We start from the raw sequence: 18177 nt of genomic DNA on the forward strand, positions 1-18177 counted from the left end.
CCCTTATATATATTGTTTTTCTTCTCGATTTCAGCATGCACTAGATCTAAACAATTTCCTTTCTTTCAGGTAAAAGTATTACTGTCAATTGGTGGTCAGGATTTAAAAGTTTTCACTCATAATGCAATAAGAACTTTGCGCGACAAGCTCGCAATGAAATTCTATTCAGGCAGGAAAAGCAAGGATCATGAAGCAAAACAGCACACCTTTGTGTCCAGCCAAGTGTGCTAAAAGATCCAGAGTAAGTTGATTTTAAAAGTTATAGCGAAAGATTTAACTTCATTTATTTATTTATGCTAGTAACCTTACAAAATTCCAGTTTGCTTATTACTAAGTCTTACTTATCTCGTACTGGACGTGTTTTCTCATGTGAGTACGTCCCAAGCAATCAGAAGTAATTCTTCATGGATAAAGTATGCTTTGAGTACTTTTGGGATGCTTTTACTGTCAAGTAGTAAAATAAGTAAATGTGTTCACCCTTACTGAGTGAATATAACGTCTGTGTAGAATATATAGGAAATTCAATAACTGATCCAACACTCTATGTTGTAAGCAAAGATTTATTGGCAAAGTACACATTTAAAGAAACCTTTGGTTGAAAAAGCATTCACAAACATTCTGTAAGGTTTTCAGTGCTTGCCTTCCTTTCTACAAAATGGCACATTCAAGTATAAATATTTTCAATGAAATAAAATATGTAGTTTAACATCACACGCTTATGCACCGAGGCTGAAAGAGCGGTGATGATGAGAAATGAATGAAATGGTGGAATGAAGAAAGTGGGGGAAACTTGAGAATCCCGAGAAAACCCACGCACACTGTGTTTGTCCACCATTGAGCCCACTTGGCGCGAACTGGGATCAAACCAGGGACCGCACGCGCTATAAATATTTTCAATAGCTTCTTGTAGAGTATCTGGGAATCAAGTCGTATGAACTTGTTTCGAGTCCGAGAATGTACCTAGTGTACCAAATGTTTGATATATCCCAGATAACTTGCATCGGTGTCAATGAAGTTGCACCCAGGTGTATGTACATTCGGGTCCAAAATTATTGTCTCATGTCTATAAATATGTTGTTGTAAGAATATAATTTTATAACGAATTCGCCCGGTATTTCTTATAATGTTAGCATGTGTATAATCGGTAAAGACAGGAAAAAATTCATGTCAAAAGAGCAGTAAATAAGAACAATAAAACGAAAATAAAATTTCCTTATCCATTTAGCAACATTTTGTTTTACTCATTCTAATTTTCGTATGTATAACACTCTTCCTATGAAATTTACCACAAATATACAATTCTCGATTATACACATAGTATCACTATTAAAAGTACTCTGCAAAATTGTTATCAAATTATATTCTTACAAGAAGACAGTTATAGATATGCGACAATCATTTTGGACATGAGAGTATAGAGTTATACCAGGTCTGTGCTAATTATGTCGAAGTTTGTGTTAATTTACACCAAAGTTGGTAATACTCTTTTGAAATGTGACCATAAATTGAAAACACGTATTTCCTGTAGACAACCTAATTTCATTCCACTAGGAAAGGTGTACGGAAAACATAAACCAAACAAAATTCCAAGATAGGAATGATTCCAGGGCTAAATAAAGTGAGTAGTCAACGAATTTAGATTGAAGTACAGTGTAGGAATCACTACTTTTCAACCGGTGGTAACTAATTGAGGAAGAATTAGTGATTCCGATATTAAAGAACGCCGATATGGGTATAATTTTGCACCAGACTTTTCGTGTATAGCTGTAAATGTGATACTGTCTGCCACTGGAATAAAACCACTAAGAAAATGTCAGTAGTTAATTACCTTGTAAAGTATATGTACAGGGTGGTCCATTTATTTTGTTACGCTCTTGTAACCACTAAATTAATAGACAAAAATCGCTGAAATTTTGCATCCTTCAAGTATACGCAGTGGGACACAGTCTGACATATTAGCTAATAACACCAAAGTAACAGTGTTGCTAACTGAACATAAAATTATATTTTTTTCAAACCGCATTCCGCCATATTATTACAAATTTCAAATTTACATATGAAACGGAAACACGTATAATATTCCACTTATTGTCCAATGTTGCAAACAAAGGATGTTACAGTATCACAAAAATCCTCAAACATCCCAATTTTGGAGGCCTCTACAACAGTAACAATGCAAGTGAAACGAATGACGCAATGCACATCGGAAGTACGTTAGTGTAAAATCCTATGACCAGGCTATGACATATTACTAATAAACAAAAACAAAGTTACAAGGAATTAAAAATTTGACTTTTTTTCGAGGGGCTTTATTTCGAAAAAGTGTCTAGATAAGTATCACATTTAATTACGTAGATTCTTTTCAAAATATCTAAAGATCATAAGTTCATTTATAGCAATTTGATATTTTTAATGGTTTGGCAGATATGAAAAATAATGTTAAAGTTGACAATACTGTTGAAAATAATGAAATCGCAAGAACTTGTACTAACCACAACTGCCAAAAGCTATTGGTCAACTGTCAAAGTAACAAAGAAAAGCAACGCTCATTTTTAAATTTTCATAGAAGTACGTAATTTTAAGTAGTATTGCCTAATTTAACAAAAGTCATCATATCTCAGGAACGGTTTACATTATCAAATTGCTGTAAATGATTTTATGATCTTTACATATTTTAAAAAGAATTTACGTAATTAGATGTGGTACTTATCTCGACACTTTTTCAAAATCCAACCCTAGAAAAATGTCGAAATTTCAATTCCCTGTAACTCTGTTTTTGTTTATTAAAAATACGTCATATACTGGTCGTAGTATTTCACTCTAACGTTCCTCCGAGGAGCATTGCCCCATCCGTTTCACTTGCATTGTTACTGTTGTAAACGTCTCCAAAATTGGGGTGTTTTTGGATTTTTGTGATACTGTAGCACCCTTAGTTTGCAACAATGAACATTATTGTACGTTTTCGTTTTGTATGTAGATTTGAAATTTATAATAATCTCACGTAGTGCCATTTGAAAGAATATAACTTTGTTGTGTTGGCAACACTGTTAGTCTGGTAGTATTACCTAGTATGTCAATCTGTGTCCCCCTGCCGATATTTTAAGGGTGAAAAATTTCAGAGCTCTTTGTCTAACACTAAAATGCAGATAAAGCACAAATATATAACACAAGAAGAACATAGCTTTCGAAGTTACCATAATTCAGTATGAAAAAATAAAAGTTGCAGGCTTTCAAGACGTCGAATATGAGACAAACGATCAAACTTTCTTCTTTCTGTCGTCTTCATCTTTCAATTTTTCGTGACAACGAAGTTAGTTAAAACCTAATGTGTTTTTTGTAGTGTTATTTAAGGTGACTTTAAACGTTGACCCAAAACTGTATCACCACAAAGGGCACAGGAAGAAAGCCTTGTTACACTCGTAACGAAAAATGTCACTTTTCAATTATATAATATACCAAAAGTGTGGTGGAAGATAACTTTATATAGTACCCTTACAAAAATAGTACAAAATAGGTGCCTAGCTTAGGTGACTTGAAAAATAATTTAGGAATTAGTTTCAGCTATAGGTATCCATGTTTACAAACCATACCATAATTTCGTAAAGCTATTTAAGAGGGACATTTAATACAAATAACGGTTTTTTTTAAGAATAAAAATCGCTAGTATTTGCTTGAAATTTTATCTTTCTTTTCAGCTGCTGTTCGTAAGATGTATACCGACGCAAAAGAAGAAAAGGTGAAGGAAGTATTGATTCTTTGGCTGCAGCAGGCGATACCTATACTACTGCGTAGGTAAGTATAGTTTTACCTATTTTTCTTAAAATTACGAGAGAGATCGGAAAGTTCTTACCATCACTAAATAAGCTAGGGATCTGCAACTTCGTGCATGAATGCGTCCTTTTCTAAATATACGTTTCGTTTACTACATTTCTCACCTCTATAGGTCATTAGATGAACAGCATATGCATAGAATTTTTTAGAGTTGGAGGAAAAAGAAATTTCCGCCGTTTTAAAGCCTCTTACTTTCCCGGACACCAAGATATAAACATCTTATTATAATAATTGTAATCCTCCCCTTTATCTTCCTTTTAGGATATATATCATAAAACGCTTATGTAATTATTTTAAATGAGAAGATGAAATACCGAATTCCATGTTTCAAATCTTCAAAGATTTAGAGATATCGACATTTTATTAGAGTAATTGTAATCCCCACCTTTTCTCCTCTCCACATCATTTCTTTCCCTTTTTACTAACATGTCAAAAAAAAAAAAAAAAAAAAAAGGGCTGAAACATACGACAAAGTATTTTAAATGACAAATTGAAATACCGAACTTCAAATCTCTCACCTTAAAGGATTAAATACTTTATAATAATTTTAATCCCTTTCCATTTTTCTTTCCGCCCCCTTTTCTTTCCTTCTGATGCATATATCAAAACCGCTGAAATACGTATCTACTTATTTTAAATAATATGCAAATACCAAATTTTTTGTTTCAAACCTTCAGAAATTCCGCGATTTCGACATATTATAATAATTGCCATCCTCACTCCTTTTTTTTCTTCCTCACCTTTTTTCTTTTCTTCTTCGTACTAAAATATTAAAAAAAACGCTTAAATATCTGTCAAATCATTTAAAATGAGAAATCCAAATATCAAACTTCAAATCTGTAGGCTTAAGGAATTCGGAGATATGGTCATATTTAAAAAATACTTCCCACATTTATTTTCCTTCCCTTCCCGTCGAATTTGCAAAAATCCTTACTTAGTGGTATCCTACGTAACAAATCCCAAGTACTGTCCATATTTAACGTGTCTATCTTAAGCGATTTGGCCTGTGTAAAGATCAGTCAGTCACTCAATGACTTAGGTCTTGTGCAAAACCACCAAACAACCTATGGTAGATAGTGTCTGATGAAGCCAAAGTGTTAGTTGGTGAAACTGTAACACGTATGTAGTTTATGTGAATAAATTGTTTTGCTCAGCGAATAGTTTGTTTGTGTTTAAGTATATATAAAGCAAAGCTTCTACTTATGGAAAATATTACAACCTGTGGTAGTTTACCACTAAAACGAACCACTGCTATAAAACCGAGTCAGACAGGAATGCAGCAGGTGGGGCCCCGCGAAGATCCCTCGGTAGGGAACAAACATGTCAGAAATGGTGAATATATGTACACGAGTATGGTGAAAAACTACTGCTTTCACAATCCAAAGAAACTTTTTTTTTCGGAAAGTAATTTGCACGTTACATTTGTTTGCACGTGCATTCCCCGGCGCAGATCAACTTTAAGAGTATTTGCTCGAAAACACCAACTAAACTGTGCTAGATGTCCACAAAGAAGCACGAATGCTATCTTACCGAGACAGGATATTAGCCAACCATGTGACCCGTACGGTGAACCGAGTCAGGGCAGGAACGCAGTAGAAACTCAGCGCAGGGATGTGTCCGTAGGAAGCTGGCGTGTCTGCAATGGTGGTTATACATATAATCCAGGACTGTGGAAGACTAGTGCTTTCACAATGAAAAGATATATTTTTGCTAAAGTCACTTGCTCGTTGCTCATTGCACGTGTAAATTTGCATTCCCGCTGCAGATTCACTTCAAGAGGTTTTGTGCAAAGTACTAATATACCTGTGCTAGGTGGCCACCAAAGAGCCTGAAAGCAATTTGATTGAGTTAGAGCAGGAGCATATCAGAGGGTGCTCGCGGAGCTGCGTAGGTCTTTTACAAAAACATCAATCAATTTGTGAATACTGTCCCCTAAAAAGCAAGAATGGTATTTAACCGAGTCGGGGCAAAGAGGCAAGCGCGGAGATGCGTCGCTAGGGAGCAGACGCAACAGCAATGGTGGGTATTCGCAGAAACGGGGATTAAAGAAAAGTACTTCTTTCAAAGTAAAAATATGCTTTTTGTTCAAGTTATTTGCTCGTTATATTGAGGTGTTCAGTTGCATTTCCCGGTACAGATTGACTTTAAGAAGTTTTGTGCAAAACACGAATCAATCTGTGTTATGTAGCCACTAAAACCTCAAATGCTATCTAATCGAGTGAAGATGAGAGAGTAGCTGCGTACCCGCGCAGGAGTGCGTTGGTCTTGTGCAAAAACACTAACCAACTTGTGCCAGTTGGTCACTGAAAAGCACGAATGATATCGAACTGAGTCAGAGCAGAAACGCAGCAGGGGTCCCGCGCAAGGATGCGTCCGTAAGAAAAAGACGCGTCAGGGAATGTGGGTATACGCGTAATAGAGTATTGTAGAAAACTATTCCTTTCACAATAAAAAGATTTTTTTGTTAAAGTGACTCGCTCGTTACATTGAGGTTTACACTTGCATTGTCCGATGCAAATTCACTTTAAAACGTTTTGTACTAAAATCAAACCAATCAAATATATCATTGTACGTATAAGTTTGCTATATATTTTAGCATGAAAACTGTGTAAGCTTTAATAATAAATCTATCAAAGTGTAAAAACATTTTTGCTTTAACCCTTTTAGTTTCTAGGTAAATTATATACTATAAGTCAAGCTTCTACAGATCCTTCTTATTTATCGTAGGATCATGATTCAAACATTGTTTTTGACAATAGAGGAGTCTGTTAAACGATACCATTTACATTTCCCTATCATGTCTCTGAGGCGAGAAATCTTGAGAGAAATTGAATTTTTTCTCTGAAAATGTTTTTCTTTTTTTTTTTTAATTTCGAGCCCACTGGACCTGCCCTGTACAAACGACATCTGAAGATCGACCGAAAAATTCTAAGCGGTGTACTGAATGTGTGTATAAAACATCGAGCTTCTATCTTGTATAGTAAGGGCGAGAAGTATGTTTACAAATGATCCCCACAATGCCCCAGATTACCGCAAAATACCCTGATCTCAGATTTTAAAAAATCCTGCGACAATCGTGTGTATTCTAGAGTTATGTATTGTACAACATTCTCGTCAGGTTAAAACAGCTTTAGAAACGGTGAATTCACATGTCTCCATCATGTATCTGAGGCATAGAAATCATTAAAAATGGGAGTTTTGATTTATATATATATATATATATATATATATATATATATATATATATATATATATATATATATATATATATATATATATATATATATATATTTGCATGTTACCCTCTGGTCTCCCATTGACGCAGAGATGTGAAAAGATATGATAAATACTATTCTGTAGACTAAATGCTTGTGTAAAATTTCAATCTTCTGGCTGCCAAAGTAAACCCGACAAATATAATAAAAGTAGCTCTAACAAATTTCTTTTTTAAATTATGACGTAATCACTCCTATGTATGGACGCAGAAGGGCGTGAAACCATACATAATGTGTTCAACAATACATCTATGCTTAAGCCGAAGTAAAAAGCTTTATTGGTACTTTTTAATCGAATAATGAAGACACTACTTCAGCACTTAAAAATAAGTACTAGAACCTAAGAGGATTAAACGTCAACATCCTCCAGAAGATGGTAGTTTGTGTTAAAATTGGCAGTTTGTTACCTATGAGATATAATGTTAATGTTTTTTGCAAACACCTGTAAATACTTTTTTTTCTGTAAATAAGTTCTGCTTGTTTTTATTTCTACGTTGCTTATTAGTTGTCTTGATGCCTTGAGTTTTCAGGAAAATTAATTATAAAATGAAGGACAATGTACGTAAATTATTTGAATACAGTCTTGCATTGCTGAGCAATGATTTCAGCTGTAACTTCTGTAATGTTCTGTAATATTGTGATTTAATTAATAAAGACTAGGTGTGAATGTAGAAACAAACAACGGCTGTGCCTCTAAATTGCATACTGTTTAGTATTACTTTAGGGTATTATATTTCTTGTTAAGACATTGATAGTTTTGAACTATTTACTCGCATTGTAGTTGCGAAATATTTGTTCTATTGTTCTACAGAATAAGATAATGTTCTTGTGGTTCAATTATAACCCTGGTGCCGTTCTTTAGTGATTTTTATGGAAATATTCTAGAATCTCCACTTTTGATACTTTATGAATAAAGCAGTCAAGACATCCCAAATATCACCAAACTTAAATACCACGCTTCAAATGTTGATTCACGCACTTAAGCTCATCTCAAATGAACTACAGACTTCTAACATTAAGTTTCAAAGTAGCTATTTATCAACGTTCGTAACTATGAATGCTGTAACTAGATATGTAATATTCTAAACTGTATGTAACTTTAGTCACAGTCCTTGTTAGTTTCTACGTACACAATTATTAACTTAAATCGCCATATTAGAAAACAGTACATTACAGCTGAAATCCTCAATCAGCGATCAAAAACTCACAAATGATTTACAGGCATTGCCCTCCATTTAAATGGCCCGCTTAAATAATTAAATTTCCAAATGTCAAGTCATCGGGACAAATAATAAGTAAGGAACAAATAGAAACAAACAACAATTATTTAGAAGAAATGTAAAAAATGTTTGTGCTACAGCTTTTTAAAATTATTTTTTCAACATGAAACTTAGATCTATTTGCATTGTTTCATTTCAAATACGTCTATTTCTTTTTCCTTTTTTTTATTTGGGTTTCGTATCATAATGTCTTAACTGAAATGTAGGTAACAAATTCATTGTACAACAGGAATGTACTTTTTTTCGTGGTTTCTATATGAAACTTAGCTCTGTATTATAATTTCTTCATTCAGATATTCAAAGGAGGTGAAAAAGAATACTGCTGTTACTCGACCAGTCTGATACGGAAGTACAATCAGTTCGTAGGTGGTAAAGACTGAATGGACATTGTATTTCGAAATATATTATTTATATAAGAGGAATAGAATGGTGGTGGTTTCTGGAATATTCACGTGGCTTCTGGACGCTTCTGATCAAAATGCCTGGATAATTTCAAGGAAAGCTGGACAAAACAGCAGCAGCTGCAATTTAGAAGATACATCGTGGAACGTTATCTTACGTCACTTCCCAAGAGCTCTTAGCGTCCCGGTAGATCGCTGGTAAGCACCAGAATAAAGGCTGATAAAAGATAAGGTGGAAGTAATCACATACCGGGAATGATCCCAGACAAGAAACGACACTGTTGTGCTGCGGAAATCTGTAAAGTTCCCCCTAGGTATGTGTTTGCGATGTGAAGTAGGTTTATGTATTGAACGTTTTAAACCATTCCACACCAACTGATGCTTTTTTTTAGTGCTTGAACAATGCTAAATAAAAACCATATTTCGTCCTTCAAATATAAATTATTATTCCTTAATGTGCATTTACCAATGCACCAGGACAAAATCAATTCTTCTGCGTCGCGAGCCAAACATGTTACGGGCCATAAATCGCTCAAAGTGCATTGTACATAACATTTTTCATTAAAATTATTAATTTGCAGTTCTAAAGAAGTGCTTCACACTTACTCCTGAAATTTTCTTTGAAAAAATTCAGACATAAAGAGTTAATATAGTTGTACTCGTATAATAGTAGTAGTTTTAGTAAAGGAGTAATAGTAGTAATAGCAGTAGTGATATTTTGCATATCAATTAAACAATAGATTATCCAAACCTTATGTATGAGAAGCTATCGAGTGAAAACTGAACAACCACTATAAAACACATTCCTCGCAAGAGTTAGCAACTCGGTTCTTAATAATCGATACTGTCATCTCTCGGAGAGGATAAATACACTGAACACTCACACGCAGTTTGTTTATTGCTCTGTAGATGAGCGCACTGAAAAGAAAGTGTGTTCGCCCAAAATTACAAATGAAGGCAAGAAAAAAAGAGCAAAGAAATGGGGTTCATTTCTTGGTGGATGAGGATTGTAATATGCGAAGTATGACAAAAAGTACAGATAACTGATAAGCGTGCAAGAGTGGCATAAGAGATTCCGAGAAGGACGCGCATAACTGCAAGTTGATTCGCGCCCAATGTCTTATAACCATCATCCATACTTATCACTGATATGTAGCATTCGCCATACACAGCAGCCATGCGACGATGAGTTTCGCGTCTTACATTACCATCAGACACCAAGAAACGAACAACACTTCTTTTCCCTTCTTTGCTGGCCTGCACTTTAGATGCTGGGCGAACTCACTTTTCACTACGCTCACCTACAGAACAATAAACAAACTGTGTGTACTTGTGAGTTGTCACTATGCATTTATCCTCCCAAAGAAATGGCAATTTCGATTATTAAGAACTGTGTTGCCAACTTTTGCGAGGAATGTGTTTTAGAGAGGTTGTTCGTTTTTGATTTGACTGCCCCTCATATTCAAAATGACATAAACAGAAGTCATCTTGCCATTCCACTTTGTATGTCTAGAGAGCGTTCAAGTATGTCAGAAAGTCTTTGACCACTCTGATGTGTCATTTTGACTTGCGATAAGTCATAATACGGGAAAAATGTTTGACATACTTTCGTATGTCAGAGTGACATATTAAGCATCTTGATGACATACAAACGTCGGTAGTTTTACATTCTCGTCATATCATTACGCCATGCGTGTGTGCCTTATTACGGACAGGTTTGATATATATTTTTATGCCCTATCAACATACTTCGGGACAGTCTGTGTAATGGAAAAACTGTCTTTTAAGAAGTTCCTCAAACTGCTTCAACTGCAAAATTTGAAAGGGTTAGAGGAAAGAAATTGGTTGTATTCTAATCATGCATGAAAAACATTCTTGAATTTAGCTAACAAAATGAGAGCATAGTTAGTTGATAGTATGATAGACTAGAGCATAACAGTGTCAAACAAAGCTTGTCTAATTATATACGTGGTGATCATAAATCAATAACGGAAAATATGAGAGATGAATGTACAGGTAAAAACAAGCAAAAAACATCATATGAACATTGGGTAAATGCGGCTTCGTTTGGACGCTAGAGGTATCTCAAATGTCACCTCACGAGGCGACAATTTACAATGTTGCAAGAACGGAGAGAAATACAAATGTCGGGTCAAAAGATATCAAAGGAAACCCCATCCAATAAATCTAATTATCCACAAGTGATATCGGAACAGTGGCTTCGCCAGAGGGGCACAAAGAAAGTGAATGGAACGCTGAGAAAGGTGTATAATTTACACAGAAAATCTGTGGGAGAGGATGTTACATGGAACATGCAGCAACATATGTTAATGAACAATGGCTACGCTATAGGGACTCTTCGGGATGCGGAATGTAGGAATACATTATCTTCCTAACAGCGAGAAACAGGAATGTCGGGTCAAAAGATATCGAAGGAATTCTCATCCGAAGAATCCGATTATGCACACATAGTGCGGAACAGTGGCGGTACATGGGAGTTACAAAGAAGCTGTTAATCACTCTTAGTGATGATACTTAGTGTACTATAAAATTAAGAGGTATTGTTTTTACCGTGGTCAATATAATGCCATCCTACAGAAGGTATAAAATATGTCCTTCTTGTTCTTCGAGACAGACACTTACTGGATGGCGTAAGGGTTCTTTGACTCGTGGCAATATCGCTGTCGTTTACCGTAGTTTGGCAAATGCAGCTCATACATGCTGGTGAAGATCTTTAACGTATGTTCATCCCACAGTAAAAAATCTAGGGTTTTCAGGTCGAATGAACGTGGGGGCTATGCTCGTCTGTTACATCGACCTATCCACATGCGTGGAAATGTTTCGTTCAGATGAGCACGAATGGTGTGACATGAACTGGGAGGGACGCCATCATCCATAAACCACATACACTGTCGTGTAATAACTGACACATCTTCAAGCAGAAATGGTAAGCCCTGAGTCAGAAACTGGAAAAAACCGTATTACTTGAGTTGAATCGATGTGGTAAGAAGTGTTGTTTCACAACGTTGTACCCATTAATTCCAGCCCACAAATGTAATTTCAAAACTCTGTTGATGCTTTATCTCTATAATTGCATGCGGGTTGTTGCTTTGTTGCTTTGCCTCATCCGAGAACAACATCTGTAGTAGAAAGATTGGTGATGCACGGTAGCGGCGGTATAACCAATGACAGAAGCTTCATAGTCACCATCGTATAACGCATGCGTTCGTTCTGTGTGGTATGCTCTAAGATTATTATAATGTAAGATGTTTAGCACGAGTCGATGCGAAACGTGTTCCTGCCTTGCTATTCATCTCCGTTCCAAATACTCTGCTTCCGTTTCACATTTCGGAGCATTTTCTCTTTCAGCTCGAGTGTTCGAATATGTCGTCCCGTCGGAATGTCTGTGTTGGGGAACAATGACCAAAGTGTCCTAAACTCGATGATAAATGTGAATAAACATCCCTGGTACTGGAATTTTTCGATCTGCTTAGAGTAAAATCAGTGTGCTACTTCCGCATTACCTTCCCCTAAGCTATACATCAAATGCATATCCGGCATATCGGCGTTAGTGTATACCAACCTATTGATTGTGGTGCAATACCCACAGCATTTGTCCGTCCCACGCTTGTCAACATAAACAGTTTCACTACCGTGCCTCTAGAGTTTAGCACTAACATGCTTGTGATATTACTGTGATTGCCCCATTTACTACGTATGAGCTGTTCACTTTCCTCTGCAACTTCAATAAGAATGTTCTCGTTACACACATTTTCACAACTGCCTATGGCTAGCTCTATAACCCGAGGCTCTGCATGCCCCCTTGTTCCACCTACTGTAGTTATGTGTCCTGTCATCGCACATGTACTATACAGTAATCGAGAGTTGTATTCCTTGTCTCACGACTGCTTTCAAGTAGTTGTGTTTTCACCAACTTCAACTTTTCTACGTGATTCTCTCACGTTCTTTGTGCTCCCTTTTGCCACGACTACTTCGCCATCACTTATGTATAATTCGATATTTCGGATGCGGTTTCCTTTGAAAACTTTTAACCCGACATTCGAATTTCCCTCCGTTCTTGCGATTTGCAAATTTCCGCTTTGGAAAGTGACATTTCAGAGCCGCATTCCATCCAAATAAAACCGCATTCATCCAATGTTCATATCACATAATTTGCTTGCTTTTACCTGTAGATTAATCTCCCAAATTTTCCGAAATTGATGCATGATAACTCTATATTTTCGGATACAATATAATGAAACTGCATGTAATTATTACTCTTATTATTATTATTATTTGATATCATTGAACGGGAAAACACTATAGGATGTGCGATCGCAGAAGCTGTGGTTGAATATTTTTCAAAACATGGATTGTGAAAAAAGTTTTACAGCAATAACTTAATGCAATTGCAACAGACGGTGCAGCATGTATGTCAAGTACATATCGAAGTGCAGTTTCCAAATTGAAGGAGGTAGTGGGAAATGATTTGAACGTAATTCTCTGCATGAATCAAAATTAGAATTGGCAGTAGATGATGAGGTTCAACACTGTGAATTTAGTGAGTGATTTTGAGGTATTTTTGAATACCCTGTATGTTTTTTTTTTCTCAGAGTTAAAAAAAGTTAGAGAATTGAAGAAAATCACATTAGAGTTAGATATGCAATTTTTACTCATAGAGAAGGTATTTTATGTCCAATGCCTAGCATCCTCTTGTAACTTCAATTGGAAAGCTATGCAGCATTAGTGAACTTTTTCGAGAAATGTGGGGAGGAAGTTTGAAAGTCTGGAAAGACGTCTGTTTCTATAGGGCTAATGCAGAAAATGAAGAAATGGGATTTTGTGTTAGAATTCACAAACTTAAAGATGTACTGCAATGTCTCAAGAACATATCCCCATTTCACAATGGAATGATGCATTCTTAATAACAGTAGAAATTGAAGTACCTACATATGTTCAGACTTTGAAAGTTCTCAAAGTAAGAGATAGGCTTAATGCACAGATAGCCAAAATTGAAATTGTAGAAACAATGTTTTTTAAAGGAGTAAAATAGGAGTCCCCGAGGGAAAGAGATGAGCACAGAATTAGTAGTTTCTGTGGTCAATTCTATCAAGAGTTAATTGATAACGTTGACTCTCGATTTGAAAAATACACCGTACTGACTGATGCTGCAGTTCTTTCTTAGTTATCTTCACCAAAAAATGAACTTGAGAAAGATTTTTGTGGTGACATTGAAGTTACCAGATTGCGTAAGCTACTGAAAATGACTGATTCTTCTTCTATTGTTCATGATTTCAGAAAACTGAAGAACAATATAAAAGGAACCATGTTTGAAGATTCACTGCACACAGCAAAGATTATCCTATTACCAACTGCAGAATGCGAATGTGGGTTCAGCTGCGTGAACTCTACATAAACTGATCAAAGAAACAATGCATGTAACAACAATGTCTACAGAATTAGACACTATACACTTTGCCGGCACTCTTTGAACACCTCGAGATTTCCTTATAGATACTGTGTTGTCCAAATACATATATCCCAGATGATCGATATGTACAAAATTTGCAAAATGTATGTTATGTGTGTTTTTCACTTTGACGAGAAGAAGTGTTTTAAATATGTCATACTCCATACTGTTTTCCGAGAATGAACGCGTTCAAACACGAAGGCACAGTTTAAATACCTTGATATATTCCCCCTCATCATCTGTACTAAAAGTGTTTAAATGCTGTTTTATTTTTTAAAGTGTAGTCTTCTGTTTATCAACGTGAATTTATCACATGTTGATAAATTTCCAGCCAGGAAATATAAAATATGCTGATCTGAAGGGAAAAGGACGTTATATGCTCTGGATAATCCGAGAGGGCGTAAGAGAAGTACTGCGAACGAAGAAGAGAGAACAAAACTGTTTCATGAAGGAAGTGTTTCATTTTCATTAGGGATTGTGTTTCATTATGCTTCATTGATCGAAGGTTATACAAATACTTGTAGTAGTGCAGGTGGTGTAGGAAATGAGAAAACATTAAGATTGTTTCCCCAAGGGAACTGTTAATGTTAATTGGGCATAAACGTGTTCAGGAGATTGTGGAAAAAGGGTGAGCAAACGAATTATTTTTAGTACGTTAACATTATCGTTGCTATATTTCATATGGTAGTTTGAATATGTATGAATACTCTGTACAGGACCTTCCATTTTATTTTATCTCCCGTATTGTGTACATACCAGCAGAAATAGATTGGTTAAAAAGCTTAATAATATGCTTGTGTACAGGCTAGCAGAAGTGAAGCTTAGGTTAGGTGTATGTTGAGAGCTGCGTGTGTGTTTTTTTGAAAAAAGAAATGTTAGTGAGATACGCTGCTGCGGTAGGTTAGGATAAAAATATTATAATAATGGCGTACTTTTCCCCCAAAGTTAAGCCACATGTGTTAAGTTTAATCCTTGTTGTCTCCAGTGTTGGTACGATTATATCAATTTGGTTTTAACATTTTCTTTTACCTTATCCTCCCCTGAAGAAATCGCCGAATTACACACTGCAAAGGGTGATCAATATTTGATGTCGGGCGAAGGTTATACAATCTTCGCTCCACGTTCTAGTTATTAGAGCGATCGGTAAGGAGCTATTAGGTAGAGGAGGACCAACAGAGGATGAAGGTGCAAGTGAAAGAAGAAAATAGAAATTGTTAATTAACATAATATCCAGTTATCCGAACACTTCTACTCACAATATTCACACTTTTTATATATATCATGAATTATATTTTTGAGATACTTTTACCACGTTCTCAACCTACATTGAGTAGCATCTCTTCAGACGTCGACTTTCTGCTCTCATCTGTGGACTAAATTTCAGCTGCTGCGCACTTTTTGCTGCATCAAAGCTCACTGCGAAGATCCTCATTTTACTCAAATCAATCATATTGTGTTGCAGTTATTAAATGAAAAACATTCTTCTGAAGCTCAAACAAAATTGTATGCTTTTGAAAAATTTTACTCTAACAAACCTCACTTCCAGAAATAAAATAACCCTTGCGAATTTTTCATAAGAAATGACTTAATGCCATATACTAAGGTTATTAATGGAAACGTTTATTTATGGAATGTAAAGCAAATCGCCTAAATCATTTTTAAAACATTGTTTGAGAAAGCTCAAACCCAAGAACAAATTAACCCTTATACAGTAGATCGTTTTTTCAGAACAGAGAATGATACCATATTGCCAGGTTATTAATAAAATATTTATTTACGAGATACGAAAAAAATCGGCTGAGTTGTTTCTGACAAAATCGTCGGAAGGTAACTCACTCAAAAATTAACTACTCCTAGTAGAGTTTTCCATCAGAAGTATGTTGTTTCATATAGTCACGTTACTAATAAAATATTTATTTATGAAATAAGAACAAAATCAGTTGAATCATTTTAGAGAAAATCATTCGAAAGGAACTCATCCAAAGAATAAATCACACCTTTTTGCAGTACATAGGTTAATGTAGGAGTGAAATATATCGTTTAACTCTTTCTCTTTCTCTAAATATGGGAATAATATATATATATATATATATATATATATATATATATATATATATATATATATATATATATATATATATATATATATATATATATATATATATATATATTACACAAGTAGGCGGAGGTACCTACGTTCTTTACATTTCATTAACTACCTTATTCGCCTACATTTAGTAGCTATCAGTTAAGCCTTGCACTTTTTAGTGTTAGTCTTCATGTGTGGAGTAATCGTCATCGTAATCAGTTGAGTACTTTCTGCTGCAGCTTTGCACATTGGTTAAATTCGTCATTTCTTGGCAAGTTAGAATAAGACATGACACAAGAATTAGTTTTTCGTTATAGATAGTGATGAAGTTAGGGTTATTTAATTTATTCCTGTGTATATACTTACTGGTGTTAAACATGTCAATGCTGCTGTGTCATTCTTATTTTTCCCTGTTATGAAATCTATTTTTCAAAGTTACTAAACAATTATAATCGTGGCAGCATTCTAAATTTCGTCCAAATCATTCTTGGGAAAGTCTCTTATTGTTTAATAAAAATGTAAATAATGTACAGTGTACTGCAGCTCTCCACAACAAACTTCAACTGTGACTTTACAAGGTGACGGACAGTGTGTTGCACAATCTGAAAGGTTTCTATCTCTGAGGTAATTTTACAGTTAATACGAAATGTGAGAGATATAAAATACTACTGAAAAACGACATTACGTGTAAGATGGATGGAATACTATCGTTTTGGCAATTCCGTGCAGTTGAGAAAAGTTCCAATATTTGAAACTTGTCTTGCATGTCGCTGTGAAAAAGCAAATGATAATCACCTTAATTAGCTCTGAATTTCAGCTGAGGTTATTTCAAAACTTTGTAAAGAATGATATTCATTAATAAAATTTTCGAACTCTCAGAGCAAGATAACTATCAACTACACCGCCAAGAAAAAATTCAACAATCTGGTTGAGAATCTTCTAGTACAAGGCTAAACAGGGAAACCTGGAACGACATTGTAAGGAATACGACCAAAAACCCAAATACTACTACTGAACCTAATAACAATGTGAAGGTACTGCCTTTCTCGAAATTACATTGTCGCTCTCCGGAAAACACTTGTGACCCTACACACAAGGCAAGTGCAAGTGCAAATTCGAAAAAAAAGCATAGAACTCGCGGAAAGACACGACAGTAAATGATAATAAAATACCCGACTATAATATTAATATAAACAACAGATCCAGCTAGTTAAAGAATCATGTGATAGTATAAATCTAGTAAAACTAAGAATAAGGCCTATGGAAGTGTGACGTCTAGATCGTATAAAAACGAGGAATCACCAAACATTCCCACAACATGGTTCAAGCAATATGTCATGTTTCAATTTTAAAAATGGTAACTAAATTTCAGTAAAATTTTTAAAAAGTACAAGGGAAGATGCTCATTGTAGCAGACAGCCATGGTTGTGGTCTTCCTTCCAATGCAGGAGCGTGATGACATGAACGTAGTAGGAATTGTTATGCCTGGTGCGAAACTAAGTTATGTTGTAAGTTCATGTATGGGCCAGACATCACAAGATTTTGATACTGTTGTAGTTATAAGGTTCACTAATGATGAATCAAAAGGTGAATCTGAAGATGTTCATGTCTTGAAGAGTACAATCAACACTCTCACTTATACAAATGTAATTTACCACACCAGCACGATCTGTCAAAAAGTTCTTGCGTAAATTTGGAAGTACACAGAACTAATAGGACGATCAATAAAGTTGGTAGTCAATTTTAAAATGTGCAAGTATTAAATTTAAGTAGCCCCTCATGGGAGGTTCACATCCGACACGGTTTGCACTTATATAATTTAAGATAGCGT

At 35.2% G+C, this 18177-nt stretch overlaps 1 long non-coding RNA gene across 2 annotated transcripts in view; it reads left to right on the forward strand.

Moving 5' to 3' along the window:
- Positions 1-3773, forward strand: part of LOC145668002 (uncharacterized) — a 42328-nt gene extending 38555 nt beyond the window's left edge. For both annotated transcript variants that reach the window (XR_014127941.1, XR_014127937.1), the window contains exons 2-3: positions 70-241; positions 3696-3773. This is a non-coding gene — a long non-coding RNA (uncharacterized LOC145668002). The remainder of the gene's footprint in view (positions 1-69; positions 242-3695) is intronic.
- The last annotated feature ends 14404 nt before the right edge of the window (positions 3774-18177 follow it).

The sequence above is a fragment of the Thermobia domestica genome, chromosome 1 (assembly GCF_964235325.1).
Source record: "Thermobia domestica chromosome 1, izTheDome1.hap1.1, whole genome shotgun sequence".
NCBI lineage: Eukaryota > Metazoa > Arthropoda > Insecta > Zygentoma > Lepismatidae > Thermobia > Thermobia domestica.